General features: G+C 34.3%; 1 pseudogene; it reads left to right on the top strand.

Annotated features, from left to right (window-relative positions):
* The window catches only part of LOC124372971, a 31,132-nt pseudogene extending 5,775 nt beyond the window's left edge, over positions 1 to 25,357 (top strand).
* Positions 25,358 to 26,596: the final 1,239 nt, after the last annotated feature.

Raw genomic sequence — 26,596 nt, 5'->3', positions numbered from 1 at the left:
TACCAATGACAAAATTATTATTTTATTTCAGACTGTTTCTATTCCTCCATTTTTAATTTTGAGTTTATGTTGGTGTAAAACCCAGAAACTGTTTAGTGTTAAACCCTGTAAAGAACTTACTTTTTTAAAAGAAATATATATGTATCAGATGTCTACATTTTCATTAAAGTAAAATTATTTGATTTAAAACTTGTTATTTAGAACACAGTTATTACTAATGTTCAGGTATGTATCATACTGTATGTCCATCTTACCCAAACATCCCATTAATGAGGATATTTATAAATCGGCAGAAACAAGTGGTAGTCTGATGATGATACCAGGCGGACTGTGTGGAGGGTGATTGGACATTATAGGCCATGGGTTAAACACGAGCAATCTCTTATTTTGTTTCTTTTAGTTCTATTTTCACAGTGAATCCCTCCATAAAGTCAATTTTAGCTCACATAACCTTGTATATTTACATTCAAAAAACCGGATAGCACAAATCTCGCCAAGCTCCAGTTGTTTAAACATTCCAAATAATCACAGAAAATATAAGACACATAAATTTTTACATTGTAGTAGTATCAAACAAAACCGTTCCTATTCTTCGAACACACTCTGTATATTACATTTATGTTTTATGTCTGCCTTGGTCACAGATCTCCTCTGCTGAAACTCGTGGCGAGACACCGTAAGTCTATCTTCGGCCGAGGGTTTCCTAGGAGAACTAGACGCTAGCAGCACTCGCAGTTCCATGTACCTGGAAGTTATCATCACGACCTGTCTGTACTACATGCGCAGTTTACTATCCCAACCTGGGACAGAACAGACTCACTGCGGAGGAGATACATGCTAACAGACAAGTAGGGACATTAGATTATGTCGAAAATTTGAACTCATAATTTAAACATTGACATTAAACACACACAAAATTGTATCTTTACCACATCCTGCATGTTGATCCATTTAGATATTTGTCTGTCTCCTTGTGTGTTTTCTACAAAGTATGTTTCAACACATAAATATTTTAGGTTGCAATATGTTTTAGTTCTACATAGGCTTACCTTTTATATTTTTTAGTATCCAATAGAATCTTTTACTGTTTAAAATTTTGTGAAGAATTTTTAATTTGGGCTTTTTTACTGTGATTAGATAAGATAAAAAAATAAAGTGAAAAAAATATATTCATGCATAAATTCACTTAAATATGGTTACATTAGCTCAGTAAGGGAAGATTTTATTAGTTGTTTTATCTGATTCAAGTAAGGTACAATATCTTTAAGAGCTTATTATTTTGTGTTTCTTAAAAATTTTACAATGTTGTAATTTCTAACCCAATGTTTTAATTAATTGAATAAAGGTGCACAAGATATTCAAATTTACACATATAACATTATCTAGGTTAAAGTAAGCACAAAATCAGAGGAAGAAATCAGGTTGAGGATAATGAAACTTTGTGTTACTGATTTTGCGTATCAATGAACAATGGAAAACATCCTAAACATTCACAATCTTTTGATCCTTTTAAGGATTTAATGCTTCTAAATGATCAAAAATTAACTTAAAAAAGAATTTAATGAAGCGATATTGAATTTTGATTCTAATAGATTTTTTGTTTCATTTTATACATTTAACAATTTTTCAAAATTTTAACCTGCATATTTCAAATACTTAGTTTTAAATATGTCCAAAATTCAATAACACCTTGTAAATCGCTGGACAGGTTCAGATTAGCAGTGTTGAACTGTTGTCACTGGTGTGCTACGAGCTAACGGCCATTGTGAGGGACAGTGGACGTGGACTGGCCTGCTACCTGGCGGACCTGCTGTCTCGCATCAAGCTGCAGAAGATCACCCTACACTGTGTCCTCACGAGTATCCCCTCCTCACGAGATTTGCCTCGCTCCTTCACCCATGAGATACTTGCCTTCAACGATAACACAGACGAGAGCTTGGCATCTCAGGGAGAGGCCTTCCAGGTGCAGATACTCAGGTCAGTAACAGTTCTTACGAAACTGAAATATCATTAGTACAGATGGAATATAAAATTAATATACAAAATGATTGTTTTACAACAAATTAAACGCCAATTGAATGCTTGTATAGAATATGAAATTGAAATCTTTTGGATATTAGTGATTCTATAAGTTTTTCAGGGAGAAATTTAGTTTATTAGGGGGGTAAATTGATGAGGGGCTAGTTGTAGTGAGCTATGATCACTAGAAGAACAAACAGGCCAAGAGCATGATGTGACCAAGAACATAAATTTACTAGAGAGTTTGATAGATCAGTAGGGTAAGGATTGAAATTGGAGGATTTTTCAGAAGCGCAGCCTAGAGTTTGCTTACTTTCAGATTAGTGATGAGCACTTGCACTTATAATTATTGTATTTAATTGTGTGACAATATTTTATGATTTAGTCGGTTGTCCAATAAAGTTAAATGTAGAGAATATATAATAGAATATGTTAATAGAGTTAAAAACAGTATGTTTTATTCCAGTTTGATGGTTATAAATCAATAAATTTACAAATTACTACATTTTTTGCAGCACTTTCATAACAATGTAGGACTACCATCGGTGGGACATTGAGTATCACTATTGAATTCTATTGTAGTAAGGCATTGCAACCATTGAAGTTACTGAATATTAACTGTTTAACTTAACGACAGTAAATGTTGTAAATTAAAATTATTTATTAGGCCATTAAAACATTTCACTGTTATAAGGCTTGTCAAGATATAAACAAACTAAATACTAAAAAAAACAATTAAAAAACTACCTATGACCCTAGTTACACATAGTTAAACCTGGGTGAAGTATTGATATTTCACATCTAAATTATTTTTTGCTGAATTCGGACAATAATGATTAAAAGTATAAATTTAAGTTTGAAGCATACATTCTTTATTAGTTTTATGAAGACATTAATGTAGGGAATCTCTCTTCACAGTAATGGTAGTTTATTTAAAAAATGGGGTTGTTTTGTGTAGAGGCACATGTAGAGAATGAATCTTTCATGTTATGTAGTTATTATGGGAAATAAAGGGATTGGATTGTATTATTTTACAGGTTTGAGTTAATACTTCCATTATGTAAATACTTCTCACTGTCAAAATGTTTAGCTAAAAAGGCGGCCTGTACATGATTCATTAAATTTTAAATTTCCTAGAATTCGGGTTGCTCTTTTTTGAGTTTTTTAAAATCCTTTCAATAAATGGTGAACTTCTCCAGCAAAAAATTTTGTACCTTATTACGGAATTAAAATAGCCAAAATATATAAGTTTTTGCCCTTCTTAAATCCGTCAAAATTTCTAATTTTCATGAATAGTGTAACATTCTACATTAAGTTTCCCATTAATTCCCCGATGTGATTTTCCCACCCAGATTGTCATCCAAGGTAACGCTAGAAATTTCCAATTTTTTATGAAAGTTAAACTATTTTGGTGAAAAGTTATTTCAATTTATTTCCTAAAATTTTTAGTAAAGTTTAAATTAAATTGTATAATAGATGATCAATGTGTCTAACTTTATCACTGAGGAACTCTGGCTCTGGACTCCACAACTTTTGCACACTAGTTTCTAATATTTCAGTAGAAAATACTTGTCAATATTACCAATTACTGGAATTTTGTAGTAATATATGTAAACTCTGGCTGGTCACTTCCGAATGGTGCTGATTTCATTGTTGCATCCCTCAGGTGTTTAAGGTTAGAAACTATTGAAATATCGTAAAATACTGATATAGATATCATGGAGTGGATTTACATACCAGACATTCATGTGAGAAAATAAAGATGAAATAACATGGTTGCTATGATTTTGTTAGTTTATTATTTATTTAGCTAACCTTGCATTTTATTTTTTTAAACATTGTGGCAATGGACCTTTCCCTTCTTCTCTATTATACTCGTAGTAATGTTGTCAAATTGCAATAATAGCAAAACTAATAAATGGTTTAAAGTAAACCTTTTCTGTATGTTTAATTTGCCTTGGGCGAAATAACAGATGAATTTATAAAATATATGTTGCATGATTAACCTGAAAGGAAAGAAACGGAGATTTATTTTTTAATTTATATATTTTATCATTGATAACTTTAAACTAATTTTTATAATAATAATGGTGAATGGAAAAGTATTAAATGGCTAAAATATGGGGATCACACCATTTTTGACTTTTACAGTTAACTATTTTTCATTAATGCTTTGTAGTGTTACACTGTTTAAATTATATCATGTTATTTCTGTATGCTCTATTGTACAAGTGTACACTAATGTGGTGAATCCATGCAGGTTTCTGCTATCACTGATAATGTTAGAACATGAGGTGAACCAGCGGAAAGGAGAGTCAGAGGCAGAGACAAAGGAATCACATAGTGGAGAGCTACGCTACGTGAGCGGCCGTGCCCTGCCGCAACAGGCCCATGCTGCTAGCGGCCATACTGCGTGCTCTGGAGGCTCCTGGCCGTGCTGCCTGTGGCACATACACACTGGACTGCGCTGGTCACGTGTGCGCTGCCTTATCTGGGCGCAGCTCTAACTCGTGTCGTCACAAGCCGTTGTCAAGCAACTATGTGCCAATGTAGAGCAACTGTCCAAGGCATTCAACCCCTCGGATAGTAATGTGATCAGGTATTCATTTTTCGTTTTTCCATAAATGCCAAACAATCTTTATACTGCATATTTTTTAAAATTTTCAAAACCTTGTAGGAGATACTTTTCAGTCTTGTATAGTCTAAGGTTGATTGATAGAGAAAGGAATCAGCCCTTCAAGTTTCATATCACAGTCTTGGCTGATGAACCAAAAGTGCTTCCTTAGTTTCACATGAATTTGAAACCATGTTGTGCAAACCCTATGACTATGCGATTTAGCAACTTCAGTTTAAATTATTTAAAGCGGTTTATGGTATCATATTTCATTGTATATTTACAACTTTAAAACTATATTTAAATACAAAACACACTTACTTGATTTTTTAACTGTAATAAATCCTTAAGAATTCATTGATGAATATTGATTTTAATGCATTTTGTTGTCTGCGTTCAGGATCCAGTTTAACTTAATGCAAGTGTTAGGCCTAAGAATTTTGCTTGGCTGAACAGTATGACAACCGAGATGTATAGTGTTTATTCACAGCAATGTTCAAATCCAATGTGCTACTTTTAGTGGTTTACTACAAAATCATTATAAGGACAGTATTGACAGACTGTACGGATGGGTAGGTTATTGGTTGTTTTGTTAGTCATCAGTAGGGTGGTTTAGTCTGCATATGAAATGTACGGTAGAAGTTTTGAAAATACTGGGGTACATCTTATACAAAGAAAAATAAAGAAAACTGGATCTAACCTGGAACCCTGGGGTAAACCACAAGTTTCTATAGCTGTTTGTCATTTTGTACTGAGTAAAGCCACACTGCATGTTTGAAGTAGATTGTTTTAATTTCTATTTTTCAGTTGTATTTTAAGAACAAATTTTTTCATACACTTTTAAGAAAGGATATGAGAGAAACCAGTCAATAGTTGCTGGGTGTAGTGGATGTCCCTATACTGAGAGGCTAACAACTGTTTATTTTGTGTTGTGTTATATTTTAGTTTACCTGACGAACCCTTCTGGTTAATTAACTACTTCCATATGATGTACAAGCTGATGATGATGTAGTTGCATCGAAACATGTCCTGAACAAACCCATTTTGATTAGCTTAACAACAGTATGTTGGAAATCAAGTCTTACATGATGTTTGTGCTTTGCAGTATGCCAGCAGATTATGCCATCACTCAAGTAGAGGCCCTGACTGTCCTCTGCCACTATTGCCTGCTGGATTCTGCCACTCCCTTCAACCTACCACTGGGATCTACCACCTCCACTCCTGCTCAGATCTTCAACAATCTCATACATGTATTCATGCCTTCACCTCTCCTCATTGTTAGTACCAATACTAATGTTCATTTATTCAATTACAACACCATTTAAAATGTCTCCTGTAGAAAGAGTAGTTCTGCCAAAAATTATTGCTACAAAACCATCTATTTTCTGAATATTTTAAAATGTTAACATCTTTAGCAGTAGAAATTTAATTGATAGCTATTTTTTTTATAATAGCTAATATAAAAACTAAAGTATATATAACATAACATTTATAATTGAATAATTTAAAAACTACATGTCTGCTTCTTTAAAATGCATGAAATACAATGATTGTATTCATAAATGTTTTGTTAAGCTCATTTGAGATCATATTTATAAATATATGTTTACGAGTTTTTTTGTAATAAAGCACAATATCATGAGTAACAGTCTAATTATAGAATAGCATAATTATAATATATTATATCCCTTGTAAATGAAAAAAAAACTTATAGCTGTTCAACAATACATTAGAGAGAACCACAATTTAACTGCTAAAACTCTATTTCATTGTATAAAACCACACAAAAAAGGTATTTAGCTCTACAAAAAATTCAAAGCAAACAATCAATAACATGTAAATTATGTTTTAACTTCCATCAAATGTCAGGATTCACAACCTTTGGAAGTTTCTCTACTTTATATACAGGGCTTGCAACCAAGTGCAAACTTCTCTTTCTATATCTACATTTAACTTTTGAGAAACAGTGTGTCTATAACGTTTATAAAAACACCTTAATTTTGCAGAACAAAGACAAGATAGAGCCGCAAGTGAGTGCACGGAAAGCAGTGCTGGGCAACTTGCCGAGAGTAATAGCCAGTGTGGCAGTGCTGTGGCAGGCCCTCACACAGCGGAAAGAAAGGTAACTACTTATTTTTTTATCTTCATCATAGACAGGCTTGGGAGGCTACATTAAAATGTAGTATGGTTCAAAGTATTTTATTGTAGAATTTTATTAAAATTACTGCGCTATAAGGTTCTGATAGTTCTCTGTAGTTATTATCTGAATAGTCAGAACTCTTTCCATTTAGGTCTGTGTATTATTTTTGATTGTATTAGTTACACAAAATATAACCCATTGTCATATATAATCTAAGGTACAGAAAAATGTAAAAAATCCAAGTTACATTGGCTGGTTGAATTCAGACATTGAAAATAACTACCACTTTTATTATGATTATCCTTATTTTCACTTTCCGATATCATATTCTTTAAAATAGTCTTTACTGGCTGTTTTTCCAAGATTTAAGAGAGTTGTAAATCATCAGTATTTGCTTCCTTTGATAGAATCAAAGTATATTGAATTTAAAGTTTTTGGATCAATCATTTTTGTATACTGTCCAGCCACTAGCTTTTTTTGTATTGCCCCAGTTATAACTTTAGTAACAGATTCTGAAATGGTTCTAAGTGAAAAATAATCAACTTGGATGGAGAACTATTCAAGAAAATATTATTATTGTATTGATTGGGATAATGAAAAGTCTGATGTGATTTTGGAAATGATGAAGTAAAATGTTCAATTCAAGGTAACCAACCTTTCAATTTGAAGTAAGCGGCTGTGTTACTTCAAACTTTTGCATATTAACTTGAGGTCAATGACCATTAACAGTCATATTGTTTAGTATTGGATAGATATGACAAGTTGTGTGTGTAGGGAGAGTGAGAAACTGTGAGGCTGGCAGTCCACGGGTGGTGAGACAACAGCTGCTGGAGTTTCTGAGCCCTGTGGCACTACATCACGGCACCAGCTTCCTGGCAGCCATGGCAGTGGTGTGGCGAGAACGGAGGCCCTCCACCCTGCAGACAAACTACGCGGTTAGTGCAATCAGTCTACCATTATTCTGAATAAATTGACAAATTTTATTAATCTGGCTGATTATCTTAACCCTTTTTGATCCCGGGAGTTTTCGCATGGGCGTCTGCCCACGTCCCGGCGTCTGGCGCTCGGGTATCTGCCCCAGTCCGGCCAAGATTTATTGAAAATGTAGTGCTTCGGCAAAAGTTACACAAACTTTTTATTAATCAATGGATTTTATTGATTCTTTTTTTAATATACTTCTCTAAGACTATACTACAACATAAGCCCACCTAGAATTATAATAAAAATGCACACACAATTTTTTGAAAAAAATGATACCAAAAAATGTTTTTTCAAAATTTTCTGTTTCCATTTGATATAGAAGGCATAAAATGAAATTTCTGCTCAAAAATGAAAGCATTATGTCCTTGAACATATAAACATGAGTTGTATTCTAAATTTTGACTTAGTTATATTCACAAATAACTGAGATACAGGTTTACAACTAAATAATGCACATTTAGTTCCACAGGCACAACATTACGAAAAACACATGAAAAAATGTATGTACAGATAAAATTAAGTATTGTCACTTGCTAAGTTACAAATTATAACAAAAGAACATGAATAGTTATATTTTAGCTTTCATCAATTGCTTTTATGATGTATTGTTACAAAAAATGTTTTTCTGGTGTGTTCACTAACACTTGTGCAGTGGAAAACACTTTGTGTGTAGTCCTTTTTTACATTTTTTACAAATGTAGCTCGATTTCTTCCTCTTGCCACCCAGTCTGGTGCTGGCTGCACTGCAAACACAGCAATTTCTTTCCTTTTTATTAGGAAGTTTTTTAAAAAAACGGGGTAGTATTCCAGCATCGCCTCCACCTTGATTTTCATCATCACTTACATCGGTGTCTGGAATCGGGTGTCTCTGTTCTTTGAAATCAAACCATTCAGCAGATAAACTGTCAACTAGAGTCACTAAAAATTTTAGTCTAGTCACAGGATTGGTGGTATTTTGTTTATACAAAATATATGAATTCAAAATCATCCTGGATAACAAATTGAAAGTTAATTTTTTCCAAAATTTGGTTGACCTGCGATCACCCATGTATTGGTGTAACATTTGGTCATGGCCATCCACACCGCCCATAAAGTTATTGTACTCTCTTATTATTTTAGGTTTAGTAGTAATGTATATTTTATTTCCTCGTTTTTTTTGATTTTTGTTGTTCTCCAGCTTTATACACAGTTGATAACAACATTACAGGTTTTTTTGTGTGTTTTCCTTTGTCTGAAACCAAGTAACAGCATTGAAATTTTTCCTTTTGTATTTTTCTTTCCCCAATTGTGTAATTTGTTTTTATTTCTTGAGGCACACTCTTCCTGTTCATTCTAATTGTTCCAGTCAAATGGGTACACTTAGTGTACAAAGCTTTGGCCAATCTAACAGAAGTAAAAAAATTTTATCAACAAATATATGAAAACCTTTGTATAAACATCCAGCTACATCAAGAAGTTTCATAACTACATTGTAGGCCAGGCCTGTTTCCCTTACATGTTGTCTATCGGTATTTTTTGCTCCTTTATAGACAAAAAAATGCACACAGTAGTGGGTTACTGCATCACACAGTACCCACAACTTGATTCCAAATCTATGGTGCTTTTTAGGGAGATACTGCATCAAGGGGTTTTGGCATTTAGCCGGTATAATACTTTCATCAATAGAAAGGCACATATTGGGACTATAATGGTGCTTAGATATCCTATTCATATGATCTATTAGGGGTTGCACACAGGCACAAGGGTCATAATTTGGCTCCTTAGGTTTAGGAAGGTTCCGTGTATCAACCATATGGAAATATGCCAAAATTTCTTGAAATCTATTCCTACTCATCATTCTCCCGAACCAACTACAATTCTGACTGTTAGATTTCCACCAGTAACTTGCATAGGTAGGTTTGTGATTTAGACCCATATTTATTAGGATACAAATAAAAGCCTGAATTTCTGCAGTTGTAACTTTGACCCATGTTCTCAAACTATTATTCGGTCCCCAAATTAGAATTGTACTTTCTGACAACTTCTTCAGCGTACATATTTGTATATTTTACAAACATTTCCATCAATGTAACTGTGAAAAACAGCCTAAAGTAAGCAATTGATGGTGTATTCATGGGAGGACAATGTTTCAAGCAATGTTTTTCAAGTAAAAATGAAAATGAATGACTATAACCTGGATCATTTTCTGCAGTAACATCAATCCATCCTTCATTATTTTCTCCACTGGAATCATCAGTTGAATTACCATTAGTATGTCTAGGCCTAGGCCTAGAAGGTTTGTCTAGGTTGCTGATGTATAGTAGTAAGCCTACTCCTTACATTTTCACCATCAATACTACTCTCAGATTCACTTTCCGATAAAATCCTAGGCCTACTTACAATTGGAAGAATGTTTGATGATGGTCCTGGTTGATCTGGATCATATGTGGGATCATTATCCGTGTCATCCACTTCAGAGGAACTACTGTCAACTTCACTGCCAAAATTATTCAAGAAACTCATCACTAGAAAAGTTTTCTTCTTCATTTATCACTCGACTAATCGTATTGTCACTAAGAGGTGAATTTGCCCGTTTCATTATAAATAACTACAAAGAATCATAAACTCATTGTAAATAACGTAACCAATAAACTTCCAAACAATAAGGTTAACTACAGCTCATAACAAACAGACGATACACTCACGACTGACGACAATGAGAGCAGACAGCACATGGCACCGAGCAGCCACAGCCTTCTAGTTTGAACGAAAACATCGTTGCCAAATTGAACTAAAAGTTCCTTTACATACTATAACTTTGTAAAGGTGTTCATTACAAATGGTTTAATATAACATAAGAAGTATTCAACCGATTATATTGTATTAAAAAAAACATTTTTGTGAACGTCCGGAAAATCGGACTTTGGGATCGAACGTGATTTTTTAAAACGTCCGAAAATTCGGACGTTGGGATCGAACATGATCTTACAAACACGTCCGCTGGGATCAAAAGGGTTAACAGGATTCTCTGTTAAAACTTTTTTTTGAGGGAGAGGCAGGAAAAATGCAATTACGCACCCAGGTGGCCAGCCTGTAGTGTGGGACTTCCCCCTAAAAATCTGGTTTACCCACTAAAAAAAAAACTATTGGTTTTCTTAAAAGTATTATTAATAATCATGATATATAATTTTTGGAGTTCTTTTGGTTTTTCTGCCTGTTTCAAAGAGGAAAAAAGAGGATAAAGTATGCACTATAACTATATAAAAATATATATTGAGTAAATTTTACTTTCTAACAAGAAGGAGCAATGTTCAATAATTATTATTAGTGAATGTTACATCTGAGGCACAACAGCTGCAGTCTGATCTGGCTGACTGCCCCAAAAGTAGGTGTGCATGCTCCATTTCAAATGTTTTTTCACAACAATAAAAAGAGATATTATGCCATATGTGTTTTTCTAATTCCTTATAGACAATAAAACAAGAAAAAAATAATTTTTTGTCAAAATTGGTAATTTTTAGTAGGGAATCCCCTTAACAATTATTGAAATACTTAAAATTGTGCTCCACTTTGTCATATTTCGTAACGGTTCTTGTTTATTGTTTAATAAATTAAAATTGTAGTTTTCACAAAACATACTCTTGTACTGAAAGTTTTTCTTATAAAGTTGTATAGAATTGTATAAGGAAAAGTGATGTACTATGATAAAACTAGTTAATTTTGGGAATTATATTTTTGCTTTTGAAGTTTTTACTTGTTTTGGAAACTTAAAGAATGTTTCATATAACTATATGGCTTTTTTGGTAACTCAACATTTATTATCTACCCAAACTTTTTCTTGTATTTATTATCATTCTCATTTTGTTATACGAGGTGTGTCCAAAAAGTATCTGACCTTAACGTCTGGCATGAACTGGATATTACTCGGCGGCAACAGCAATCTGGTCCCCTTCAAAGTATTCCCCTCCACAAGCCACTACCTTATTCCAACGCTCCTCCCACTTCCGGAAACACTCCTTAAATTCATTTTGCGGAATGGCTCATAGGTCCTTCGTCACATTTTGTTTTATTTGTTCAACATCGTCAAATCTTTTTCCTTTCAAAGGAATTTTTAATTTTGGAAATAGCCAGAAGTCACAAGGAACTAAGTCAGGACTGTAGGGAGGTTGGCGTAGTTGGTTGATGTCGTGTTTGACCAAAAAACGCTGAATAAGATTTGAAGAATGAGCTGGCGCGTTGTCGTTATGCAGGATCCAGTCACGGCTTGTCCACAGTTCAGGTCTTTTCCTTCGTACTGCATCTCGTAGCCGCCTTAGGACCTCAAGATAATACTCCTTATTCACTGTCTGGCCTCTTGGAGCATATTCGTCATGAACAAAACCGTCCTGGTCAAAAAAAACTGTCAGCATTGTCTTGACATTACTTCGACTTTGTCTTGCTTTTTTCGGCCGTTGCTCTTCGCGAGTTTTCCACTGTGAAGATTGAGCCTTTGTTTCAGGGTCGTAGCCATAAACCCATGACTCATCACCAGTAATAACTTTTTTAAATAGCCCTGGGTCACTTTTTATCAAATCCAGATTGTCCTGTGCGATTTTCAAGTCGACAGTTCTTTTGGTCTTCTGTCAGCAGCAGAGGAACAAATTTTGCAGAATCACGGTTAATTTTTAAATCTTCGTATAAAATGTTACAAACTGATGATTTTTGGTATTCCTAAATCTTTCTTCCAGCTCTCGGACAGTCAATCAACGGTTTTTCATTAATTGCTGCACGAACACGTTCAACATTTTCAGCGTTTCTGGCTGTTGAAGGCCTGCCAGATCGGTCATCACTCTCCACTGATATGCGGCCATTTTTAAACCGCTTAAACCACTCTTTTATTTGTGTATCGCCCATAGAAAACGTCACCATAAACTTTCCATATCATAGTAATCGTCTCTGATGCTGAATGGCAAAGTGTTTGGCAAAATTTAATGCAAATGCGCTGCTCAACACGTTTATATTGAAATGCGATGCACACACAGCAGTACTGTACGGAACAGAGCGCTGTGACTCACTGAGTGACCGGATCATATTCAATGCCTAATATGGGAAGGAGTAGGCTCGCCCCTCCCCTCCAATAACCAGTTTGAGCCGGTCTGTTACGCTGCGGTCGGATACTTTTTGGACAGACCTCGTATATTATTAATTTTCATCTCCAGAGTTCAAATTAAGTTTTCATCTCATTTTTAAATTTAGTATTTCAATCTCCAAGGTAGATGACTTATCCTGTGTAAGTCTTGCTATGGTCATCTAACATCAGTTATAGCACCTTCGGCAACTAGAGCTTTGTTAAAGTAATATTCAAGTTATCTTTGATTGGTAAAAAGATAGTATGTGCAGTTGGACCATTGATTTCAACATCTCACAATTTAATTAGATACTATAGCCAAACTGGACCTTTCTGATTCAGGCTCCATGTAAATCCCTTGCACTTTTTCAGGCACTATTAGTCATTAGGCAATTAATTAATGACTCAGTTGATAGTACCAAACAAGAAGACAGTACATAATTCTCATTATAATCGTCTTTTACTCATCTTCATTTTAAAATTTACATTTGGGCGTGTTAGCAATCCTATACAGTAATAATTATTACAGTGCATCATATAAAATTACAGTTAGTACTAACAGTGTGATGTATATAGGTACTGGCCCAGGCGAGTGAAGGTCAACAGGTGCTGGTGCAGCTGCTGAGTGCTATCAAGGCTATGCCAATAGATACTCTGGTACAGACTCTACACCAGGTGGTCAAACAGCCTGCCATGAACCAGGTAACTGTTGGCTTAATTACAGTACCAAAAATTAGCAGGTATTTTTCTCATAATGTCTCCAATGACTGAAACCTTGCTGAGGGCCATTAGACCATGCTCTGTGTCTTAACACTAAGGGTATTCGACTATAAAGAAAAATTGCTAAGAAAGTATGTTTTATTTAATACCAGTTTTTATGTTAGTATTATAAGAAACGCCAAAAAAGGTCTTGAGAATGGAAGAAATACTTTATTTATTTACAAAAGTGAAATGTGCAGCTTTACCTGAAAATTAAATGGGGCTGACAAAAAACAAAATCCTCATAATTTGACTAAAAAGGGTAAAATAAAGTCTTCTCATAAGCTGTCTGGTTTTTTGTGATAAAACTGTTATAATATACTAAAAGTAAAATGTTATATCTAATTTATTTATTTATTGTGAAAGAGTTTTTGTCTTACTCTTAATAGCTTTTTATTGATAGTCCAGTCAATGATGGTAAAAAAAGTGTATCCCACACCAATGGTGTGGAAGGTTCCATCTTAAAGGCAGGTCTCCTCACTAATAAGGGCAATGGTTAAAGGCTTGTCAAGAGTCCAAAAACTGTTATCATTTTGGCCACCTGAGCATCGGTTTGAGCAGTTGTTAGGCATCTGATGCTGTGATAGCTTTCAACAAAACTCCCGGCCTTCTTTAAACATTTTGTGCCACTCAAAAACTCTTGTGCGGCTTAAGGCATCATCCTCAAAAGCCTGTTTAATGAGTTCAAGGGCCTTGACGTGCATTTCCCGAGTTTAAAGCTAAACTTCAAAGCGCAGCATTGCTCGACGGTCCACTCCATGCTTGTGCGGTGACATGACATCATAAAAAAATTTCACTTTAAAAAATTCACCTTCTGTCCCAACGGATGCCCTCAGACGACTGAATTAAAGTGTGCCGAGTGATGGTGGACCCCTCTACTGAGGCCAACTGGTTGGACTTTCCTCCACCACTCCGTTTAAGATACGGCGAACCAGTCCCGATACTCTGAATAGAAGAAAGTCTTGAGCAAGGAACAAAACTGTCATGGGTGAAAATTTCACAAGAAAATTTGGATTACATCCACAAAGATGAACGTTTTCTCGACAATTTTATTACTTGCAATGAATCATGAATGTTTCAGACTTTTTCTTGTTTCCGTGAACGAAAAAGGAGCTCAAAGGACATTGGTTCGACTTTATTGAGGCGGTTCAAGAGGCAACGCAAAGGTTCTCAACAGTATTCTGGAAATTGACTAGCAGCAGGCTTTTGACGAGTGGCAGACGTACCGAACTAAGTATATTGATAAAGGAGGGTTGTATTTTGAAGATTATTAAGTGACGTGCATTTCCCGAGTTTAAAGCTAAACTTCAAAGCGCAGCATTGCTCGACGGTCCACTCCATGCTTGTGCGGTGACATGACATCATAACAAATTTCACTTTAAAAAATTCACCTTCTGTCCCAACGCATGCCCTTAGACGACTGAATTAAAGTGTGCCGAGTGATGGTGGACCCCTCTACTGAGGCCAACTGGTTGGACTCTCCTCCACCACTCCGTTTAAGATACGGCGAACCAGTCCCGATACTCTGAACAGAAGAAAGTCTTGAGCAAGGAACAAAACTTTCGTGGGTGAAAATTTCACAAGAAAATTTGGATTACGTCCACAAAGATGAACGTTTTCTCGACAGTATTATTACTTGCAATGAATCATGAATGTTTCAGACTTTTTCTTGTTTCCGTGTGAACGAAAAAGGAGCTCAAAGGACATTGGTTCGACTTTATTGAGGCGGTTCAAGAGGCAACGCAAAGGTTTCTCAACAGTATTCTGGAAATTGACTAGCAGCAGGCTTTTGACGAGTGGCAGACGTACCGAACTAAGTATATTGATAAAGGAGGGTTGTATTTTGAAGATTATTAAGTGACGTGCATTTCCCGAGTTTAAAGCTAAACTTCAAAGCGCAGCATTGCTCGAGACGGTCTCTCCACTCCATGCTTGTGCGGTGGTGACATGACATCATAACAAATTTCACTTTAAAAAATTCACCTTCTGTCCCAACGCATGCCCTTAGACGACTGAATTAAAGTGTGCCGAGTGATGGTGGACCCCTCTACTGAGGCCAACTGGTTGGACTCTCCTCCACCACTCCGTTTAAGATACGGCGAACCAGTCCCGATACTCTGAACAGAAGAAAGTCTTGAGCAAGGAACAAAACTTTCGTGGGTGAAAATTTCACAAGAAAATTTGGATTACGTCCACAAAGATGAACGTTTTTCTCGACAGTATTATTACTTGCAATGAATCATGAATGTTTCAGACTTTTTCTTGTTTCCGTGAACGAAAAAGGAGCTCAAAGGACATTGGTTCGACTTTATTGAGGCGGTTCAAGAGGCAACGCAAAGGTTCTCAACAGTATTCTGGAAATTGACTAGCAGCAGGCTTTTGACGAGTGGCAGACGTACCGAACTAAGTATATTGATAAAGGAGGGTTGTATTTTGAAGATTATTAAGTAACTGTAATGATACCTGTAATAAATTTTTATTTTTGGAACCAGTCCAGATATTTATTGAACCGACTCTGTATATAGCAGAGGCTGATATTTCAAACTAGAGGTGGCGGAACTGTAACATTCCACTAGTCTGGAGGTAGTGGAATAAATATTTTCCAGAACAAAGGGTGGTGCGGAGATCCTTCCTTGGGAATTTTTGAAAATATGAGGTCTATAAAGAATGTTTTTTATGTATTTCTGAAGTGCAGAAGAAATTGTATTGTGTAAAACAAAAATGCTTAATTTCTTAGAGAGGTATTGGAACTCCATTTGGATTCATTCCACCTGAAATTAAGAACTATATGTGTATAAATTATAAATTAAATATAAATAATTATTAAATCTAAGTATAATAATTTTCACACAATATTAATTAAATATACGTTATCTTAGTTATAACTATAAGAAACCTAACTTACTCTTACTCTTACTCCTGTGGCCACTCGAAACCCAGATGGTTTTTGACCTCGCCAACAATGTCTCTCCAACTTCCTCTATCTTGAGCCACTTCCAGTGTAGCGCCAATCGTTCTTAAAATCCTTCTCCACCTGATCTCTCCATCGTATCCTAGGTCTGCCCAATGGCCTCACTCCCTCTGGTTCCCCTCTGCCACACCTTCTTTATCATTTTTATCTTCTCCCCTACGGGCAACATGGCCCATCCATCTCATTCTTTTACTCCTGATCAGTGCAATCACATCGGGATCTTGGTATATTTCTCTTAATTCTCTGTTCTTCCTGATCCACCATATGTCTCCTTCTTGAACTGGTCCAAAAATTCTTCTTAGTATTTTGTTTTCAAAGGTTATTAACTTTTTTTTGGGATTTCTTTGTGAGTGCCCATACTTCTGACCCGTACATCAAAACTGGCAAGATCATGGTTTTGTAAATTCTTAATTTAAACTTTCCTCATTAATAGTTTGCTTTTGAGAAGTTTTGCAAGGCTCCAGTATGTTCTATCTGCTGCTGCTAATCTACATTGGACTTCAAATTCTTCTCTATTGTCATGTGTTATCGTCACTCCTAAATACTTAAATTCCTTTGTAGCCTTGAATTCATAAGAAACCTAAATTCAGCCTTAATTGGACAAATAATTTATTCAGGAATTAGTTACAATGTAAAATACTAGAGGGATAATTAATACCTGTGTTTACATGCTATTTTAAATTCATAAGTTTAGTCAAGCTTAAAATCGTATATGTTTGGTTTCATCTTGATTCAGATGTAAATTTTTGATGAATAGCCCTTTTATAATTTATTTTCCTAAAGTATTGGTTAGTACTGAGAGTGTTTTGCAGCAAACTGCGATGAGTGTGGAGGTGAGCGCTCTGGAACTGTTCTTACACTACATCCAGTTGATTCCTGGGGTGAGCCTGGCAGAGAGTTGGGGCTCACTGTTAGCCTTGCTGCGCGAGGGACCCTCCCTCTCACCCCCCGCCCAGTTCCTGCTGGTGGGAGTTCTAAGTCAGTTTGTAAACCGCTGCCCCGCCCTCGCTGACAAGAAGGATGTCCGTGACCTTCAGGACATTACTGCTAAGGTTAGTTTTTGGACAGCCTTTGTTTGATTAGGTTGACTTTATTAACCAAGTGGTATGCAAGTGATGCCAACACATCCAAATTGTATAGTGTGCTTCCTCAGTTAATTGTTTTTTTTTTTTTTTTTTTTTATACATATTCTTTAAATATTGAAACCGAATTAAGTTTTTAACCATCCAAATGGCAGGAGTAAAAATTGATCAGTTGTAAGCAATGTTTAGCTAAATGTAGGAAACTTTCTCAAATATTAGGAAAAAATATTATTTGTCACTTAAGCATATGCATACTTTAATGAAAGGGTAATTTATAAAAAGTAAAAGAGCTAATGTTTGATTCTTTTATATAATGTTCAAAAACAAACATTAAAACAATGTTTTTACAACTAAAAATAATTTCACATTCAATAACATGTCTGTTCTTTTTCTTTTAAGAAACTATATTAAAAAATGTATAATTTGTTTCCGGACAAAAATGTATTTAACTTGTATTTTTTTCATTTAGTATTTAGGTGATTTCTATAAAAAAAGAACAATTGGGCAAATACTCTGTTTTAATATATACAAGGAAGATGTCGTAAAAATTACCATGTACTCAAACAATGAAATAAAATGGCTAAGACTATAACAAATATTAATTTTTTAAATTTAAAATTGTACATAAAATCATTTACTGTTTTCATATTTTATTTTTCTCCTAGGATAATATATTAAGAAATTATTGAATAAAAAAGCAAAAGAACACTTATTCACAATTATTATTAGGTCTAGTAAATATAATTGTACACATCTAGACCTAGGCTTTTTGTATGTTTAAATGTTATCTATAATATAATTAAACAACAGTGAGTCTGATATTGGAAAATCATTAATTATACTATTTTTATGATGTTGGCTGGTAAAAGTAAATTATTGAACAATTTTTTTATTACTTAAGCAATACATCAAGTTAGCAAGTATTAAAGAAATTATATTATCGCATGTATTTATGTAATGTTCAAAATGTAAGTGACCGCTATTAAGCTTAAGTATAAGTGCAGTATCTGTAACTTTCCGCCTCGGTCATTGTCACTGGGTAATAAAAACACACCCAGTTGTTTCTACCTCTCCTCTCCCTAGTTATTGAGCGGAATAAAATACCTAAGGAACCAGTAATAAAGGGTTCATTTCTCCCATACTTTCAGTAAAAAATAAATATAGGTTGATTTTTTTGCTTCCAATAGTAATTCATACATAAAATATTTGTGAATTATTTTACAGTTTTATAATGTTGATTTCTTGTATCTTTTCTGAAGTTGTTACTTCAAGATAATAAATATTACCTTTTAATGTTTCCTAAGCCATTAACTTAATTATGTTGATATTTAAAGTAGGATTAATACCTATGATGGGTACTTTCCTTACAGTTTTGACTCAGAAAGAAATAAAGTAGCTAAAATTCTGAACAAAAATGTATTATTTTTGTATTCAATTAAAATTTTGAATATTAGCATGCAAAAAGAGGATTGGTAATTATATTGCTATTATATTACCATTACTATAAGCATTATTCTATGTACATAATAAGGATATATTTTTAATGTAACACTTATTTTCAATGTTGACTTGGGTTTTAAAGGTAAATTTTAACTAAATCATTATCTGTTTGAAATAACAATAAAATCATTTAAGTTTTAAACCCAGATAAATTACAAATTAATTCTAATTAATTACAGTTCTTGATCCTGGAGTTAATTAATTTCAACAGTGGTTTTTTAGAATGGTCACTGATAGATTTTTTTATCTTTTGAAGTTAATGGTGACACAAACATTCATAATAGTTATTTATGTATTAGTTATTCCACTCATAATTTTCATGGACATTGTACGAGTATGTGCTGTAATTAAATAGTTGATATGTTTGGAACACTGTTCCAGCTGGTGGAGTCGTGCTCACAGATTGCAGGAGCAAACTTGGAACAGACAACATGGCTGAGGCGCAACCTGGCTGTAAAGGAAGAGGAAGTGCCACAGCCACCCAACCATCACCTGAGTGTACAGACAAGTGTGAGTATGGCAGACACATGCAAGAGGCTATCACACACTTGCCTCCCCCACACAGTCCTAATGTTGCTTCTTTAATGAAAGCCATTTAAATCTTGTTTTGTTTATATTAGGTTCCTAATGTGTTTACATTTTATGTCAGTAGTTTATAATTATCTGTACAAGTTATTAATCAAAACTTTTTAACAAAAATATTTAATTAATTACTTTCAAATAAAATTTTCCCCCAGTTTGGGCTGGCTGGATTGTTAAAATAGTATACTAGTTACCCAAAAAATTACAAACCAATTTCTGGTATCCGAAACATCTCTAGCCATTAAAAAGTTGTGCTTAAACCCACTATATTTTCTGTGCAGTACCAATTTTGTTTGGTTAACTCGAGCAATGGTTGTTCCATGTGAAACCAAGAAATTTAAACCCTGAAAAGAGGTGATAGGCATAGAGCCTGCTTAAGGATTTTACAAGTGCCACATCTTTTTCACTGGATAGTTCCAATCAATAGAAAGTGTTGTGAACGTTAATTACTGACTAAGATGCACTAGCAAAATAAGATCTAGACAAATTTAACTTCAAAAAAGAAGGCAGGAAGAATTATAATTACATTTTGCTTAATATTTTTAATTCATTCTCATATTTAGAATTTTGAAATGTGTTTTCTTGTAGCCATTTTAATGGAAAAAAATCTTCATAGTACAGAAAATACAGTTGGGATTGAAATTTTTTGCAATAAGTAAATAAAGCAACTTTAAACAATTGTTGATAGTTATTTATAAATTAATTAATAATTAGTTTATATGAGGTATAGTTTGACACTAAGCACTGCTATTTTTGAATGACGTAGTACGTTTGACTGCCCAGATGTTTCAATACCATTCAATAGCAAGACCACTACAGAAAAATGGCCGCTTAAACATTTGTTTAGCAGTATTTATACATGTTATAATTTTAAAAATTATAAAAAACAAAGTTTGACGAGCTAAACACTAAAAGTAGTGACCAAATAACATATTATAACCAAAAAGTACGTATTTTAATGAGCATATATAACAAATGTTAGAAGTATATTCTACTGAACAAACATGAAGAAAATTTAATTTGAGTGAAATAACAGATGTAGAAATGCCACTCCAGGGCAAAAAAAACATTACTTTGAAAACAAGTAAATTATTTACTATTTTACATTTCAAGTTATGCTATAAGATTAATAAAATTCTCAGTTGCTATCATTTTGAACTTAACCCTTTCTGCTCGGATGGGCAGCAGCGCTGACCAAATATGGCTACTCGTAGGCTCGTATTATTTTAGCGCGTACTGTCCACTCAGATCGGATGCGCAGCGGTGCTGTCCACTATGGCGCCTGCGTGCACACAGCAGCCATGTCATTGTTGCATCCCCACCAGCTCGGATTTATTTTCAGCGCATCATTGATACTGTGCCTTTTAAAAAAGTTAAATGGATTTAAAGGTAAATAATAATGTAGTCGAAAAGTATTACAATGGAAATGTTATATTTCTATAAACTAACATGAGTTACAATGAGTATTAATAATGTGACAGTAAATAATTATAACATGATAAAAAATAAAATTGAACTGCTTATTATTGTTCCGAATACAAATTTAACTGCAGGCTAGTTGTCATCTTGTTGTTGAAATATCTGAGATGAATGGTACTTTTCAAAACAAACACTGATGTGAAAATGAGCCCGATTTTCACAAGTTTTGCAATAAAACTTCACTCTTTTCCTGGTGCCTCCTTGTGCTCTGCTGCTACACACGACGCAATCCTTCACTTTTCTACCTTCAAGAGGATATGGTAGATGAAGTTTCCCATTTAGTCGGGAAATGTCTTGCAATTGGGAGGTCTTCCTTTTTTATTTGTGTTCCTTACATCGCCAATAAGCTCTAATACCAGTAATTTTCTAAACTGACGTTGAGACATTTTACCCTGGGCTTCAGACATGTTGTACAGTATATAGGCATTCACTAGTGCAGCTTCTTGGAGCCAGAAATACACTTTCTTCCACCATTTAAGGGACTTTCTTGTGAACCCATAAGAAGCTATAAAGTGGTCCGCCAAGTCCACTCCCCCATGTACTTATTATACTGACATACTGCTGTAGGTTTTTTCACTTCTTCAACTACGCCTTGTTTCTTTGTCCTGTGTACCATTGCCGTAAAGAGTACTCAATATCGTTACCTCATTTTTGTCTTCCAGTGAACAAGTGAGAAACGATCATCTTTTCTGAAAATTTCATGTCACCTTTCTTTAATTTAAGCACAGATCTAGTACCGTTAGATTTTGTCTTCCTTTTTTGAATCTGCAATGGCAATCCTATCCTATTTCTAAGGATAGTCCCTGTTAAGTGAACTTTAATATCACTTAATTCCTGGGCTATATCCATATTTGTATAATAGCTATCAGTAAATGTATGGAGCCCTTCAGCAGCTCCATAAGACTCCTTAAGTTTATTCACTAAATGGAGAACTATTCGGCTTGTTGCACCTAAGTCCGGTCTTTCCAACCGGTCTGTTGTTGATTTACCGAAGTATGGCTCTAAACAGCAAATGTAGCCAGTCTGAGAATCTGAAAGTACAAATACCTTAATACCCCGTTTGATAGGTTTTGCTTTGTTGTGTACCTTAAACAGAATGCAGCCTTGAACCCAACGGTACTTTCATCGACACTTACTGTACTGTTAGGTATGTAGACATTTCTAAACTGTTTATCTAGGTAAAGTATGACATTTCTTACTTTACCCGATCTGGATAAAGTTCCTCCTATGGAACCAACAGGAGGAGGAGCAGCATGCAGGTTTCCAAAAAATCTGAAGAAACCTCTCCTTCGAAAAATGTCCTTAAAAAAGGGCTGATAATCTACCCAATCCTTTGAATAGTAATCTTAAAACCTCGGGCTTGTGGTTCATTGCCATGTTCATTAAGCAACCAATAAAAGCCTTAAACTCAGTAACCTCTTTCCAAGTCTTCCACATAGATTTTTTTCCTTAAATGAGTTACTTTCATTATCTTTTCTTGGGCGTAACGATTAGTTTCTTTTTACAATCTCAGTTAATAACTCATCTGTAAAGAAAAGTTGGAAGAATTGCAAATGAGTTGTTGGTTTTACACCTGTTGGAGGTTTTTAAAAACCACTATTGAGTGTCCAATTGAATTTTACAAACATTTCCTCACCTTCATTCCATTCTCTCCAACCATTACAATCTTCATTTTCAGCTTCCTCATCTAGTCCTTGTTGACTTTCAGTACTATTATCTTCATGATTATAGGGGGGGGTCGTCTGCTTGGAGGCTGGTTTGACATCCTGTGTGGTTGCTTGGTTTTTAGAGTTGTAATATAAATTAAATACAATTTCTTAACATATCAACTGTAATTTAAGTGAAAGTTAAAAGTGACTAGTTGTTAAATAAAAAAATAGGTTTTGTTTTAATTCAGTGTTTTTGTTAACAAAAATTTAAACATCCTGGTGAGTCTTTATTTTTAACCTAACATGAATAAAGTAACTGAAAGTTACTAACTGAAAGACTTAGTGAAACCTTTTTTTGTAAACAGTAAGTTAAAACAGACCATTTAGACTATCATAAAAGACATAAAATTCCAGTTTCATTTTCAAATAACTAAACTACAACAGGAATATAACATATAACCTATACTTTGAGAAATACATTACTTTCATTATCCTAATAATATTTTTATTTAATCAGCAATAATCTAAAACAGTTAAATGTGTTTTACCTGTGTTTTAAAGTTTAATATATACAGGGTGATTCATGAAGTTCTCCCCCCACTTCTACAGCACATTGTACTAGTAAAAATAATGAAAAAATATTATATAAACATAGGTCCGAAAACGCTTCGTTAGCGAGTTACAGCTAGCGAAAGATTTCGCCTCAATTCCTGGGTAAAGAGTAAAATAAAGCCATACTGAACTTTTGGAAAGGTTAATTAAGTAAGAAATATCGTGGATTCTTATGTATTTTTACCTGATAAAGCTAATAAAATGGGTTTCAGAACTGTACCTGTAGTAGTTTTTGAGGGATTCAGGGTTAAATTGCAAAAAATTGGGGCACGAAACAATGTTTTTTTAAGTTTCTTGTACAATAACTTTGTTAAATTGGTAATAAATACATAAAATCAACAAACATTAATTGTAGAGAATTTAATTCTGAGAAAATTGATATAATCAAAGTCTAAAATAAAACAGAAATAAGTACCAAAAAATCGATTTTATTCAGTATAATACATTACTAGCTGTAAAGAAATGCCGTACGGTATTTAGTTAAAATAAAACAAAAACAAAATGTTTGTTCCTTAATGATGAGATAAAATTGAGAAAACAAGATTAACTGTTAAATAAATTTGTTTGTAAATAAAAATATCATGTTTTATTACGTTGTATTTTTTTTTTTTATAAAAATTTACATCAAATAGACTCTTAACTTTTTGCAGCCAACATATTTATTCATTAAAGAATTACTTTTATTTTTAATAGAAAAAATTTTTTTATTAATTTTTTATTATTTATTAATTTTTAACTAAGAACATTAAATTACATTAGATTACTCAGTGTCAGCACTACTACACCAGCCAGCTTATCTACTGTGTACTGCAGCTGTTTGACATATATCACAAACCCTACGATGTCTAAGTACCCCTGTGGCATCTGTAACATTGGAGTGAAATACCAAGCTATCCGCTGCTCTGGACTCTGCAATTTGTGGTATCACTCACGATGTCTAAATTGGCCGGAAAAAAAACTAAAAAACCTGACCCCTGAAGAAACCATATCTTGGATATGTGAAAAGTGTAAACATAGCTCAGAATCTCCTAATATTAACATAGAAGAGCTTGAAACCAAAATTCAAAACCTCTCTGAAACTAATAATCTGGACCATGAAACGTCTCTATCTATCGCTGCAGAAGTTGGAAATGCCCTGTTATATGAAAATAAAATACTTAAAGAAAAAACTTCATCAAGAAAAACTGAGAAAATCTGAGTATCAACTAGAACTGGAAGACAAACTAATAGCAGCAGAAGAAGTAACCCACGACCTCTCCGCTGAAAATATCAAATTACAAGAAGAAATAGATTTTCTGAAAAATAAGCTATACGCTGAACAAAATCATAAACAAGAACTGATTGAGCAAACTGAAATAGAAAAAACACAGTTCTGTGATCAAATAAATAACCTATCCTCACAGAACTTGAATCTCATTACTCAAAATAGCCAACTTGAAGAGCAAGTAAAACAAGAAAAATCTAACTTTATCTTACTAAAGGAACAAATATACGACCTTACAAATAACATGACAAACCTCAAAAAAGAACTTGAATTAAAATCCAATTTGTTAAAACAACATGTCAGAAAACTGTGAAGAACTTGCAGAAAAACTTTCTGAACAAGCCAGAACGGCCCATGAACATCTAAAGAGTTTCCTAAAGGCTTCTAAGACAGCTCTTAATAGTACCAGACTTTATGCTACTAATAATGACATTCCAGATAAAACCCTACTTTTACACAGTCTGACGCCCAGTGTGACAGGGAGAACCAGTCAAACTCCGACACAAAAACTGACCCACGAACTGACCGAGAGAGACAGCCAAACTCTGACACAAAAACTGGGTTACGAAATGACCTGGAGAAGAAACAGACAAACTCCAACCAAAAAACTGAGCCATGAATTGACTGAGAGAGACAGTCAATCTTTGACACACAAACTGAGTCATAGTATGACTGGATCCGTAGACAAGATGCCATTTAATAAAAGGAAACAGCCTTCTAAAAGAAGTGATAAGAGGAATTTTTTCAGCGTCTCCCTTCAGGTCGCAAAAAGTGCACGGATATCCAGCAAGAAACACTGCACTCTAACTGGCAAATCCAGCACAGATCAATCAGAAAACCCAAAATTTGAACTCAGTAAAACATCACCCCTACATGCAAAAATAAAACCTATAAATCAAAGTACTGAAGAATTTTTTTGCACAAAATATTAACTTCTACTGCCAGGTTATGGGTAAAAATAATGACCTTGAACCAGTTATCAGCAGGACAAACACTCCAACTATATCACCTAATTCCTCAACACTTCAACTGCAGCCTTTTTTAGTAATAAATCCCACTATCGAACAAACAACCTAAATAAAAAAATCTCTCTCTATACTCCATCAAAACACAGACCGGATTGCAAACAAAATTGACAGGATAAACGCTCCCCTATACACGCATAAGGCTGACGTAGTAAATTCTAACTGAACATGGTCAAAAAAAAGAAACAATGCTCAACACAAGAATAATTGGTTACTCCTTGCTAACAGAATATAGCAGAGAAAATCACCTAAAGGGAGGAGTTGCAATCTTCATTAAAGATCACCTAAAAAATAATAGCACAGCTCTTAACATCCAGCACTTCTCGATTGAACTCACATGCGAAATGACTGCCATAAATCTTAAAATAGGTAAAAGTCTATTCACGATCATAGGGGTTTACAGGACAAAAAGTAATCTTGAGACCGGTCTTGAAGCAATATCTGATGCTTTGGAAACCATACAGACACACAGACATCAAGTCATCTTAATGGGGGACATAAATATTGACCTCTCTTAACAGAAATCATGACTCTACTTTATTGACTGAAACCTTAACCAGCTACAACTTATATAGGCTAGACCTCCCACCTACCAGAATTACTCCAACATCAAGGACGTCAATTGACTGTGTATGCAGCAACATCCCAGAAGACAACCTAAAGGTAGAAGTAATTGAAACAGGAATTTCAGACCACACAGGGCAAATATGCACTATAAATCATACCTCACCCTCCCCTATGAACCACACTATAGCAGAAAGAAGAAATATGAGCGAAGAAAATCTGATGTCTCTAAAAGAACTCTTAAACCAGCAAAACTGGACAGAGGTCTA

This window comes from Homalodisca vitripennis, unplaced genomic scaffold, assembly GCF_021130785.1.
Source record: "Homalodisca vitripennis isolate AUS2020 unplaced genomic scaffold, UT_GWSS_2.1 ScUCBcl_4514;HRSCAF=10726, whole genome shotgun sequence".
Taxonomy (NCBI): Eukaryota; Metazoa; Arthropoda; class Insecta; order Hemiptera; family Cicadellidae; genus Homalodisca; species Homalodisca vitripennis.
Note: the sequence above shows the minus strand (reverse complement) of the source record. Positions and strands in the feature narration are given on the sequence as shown.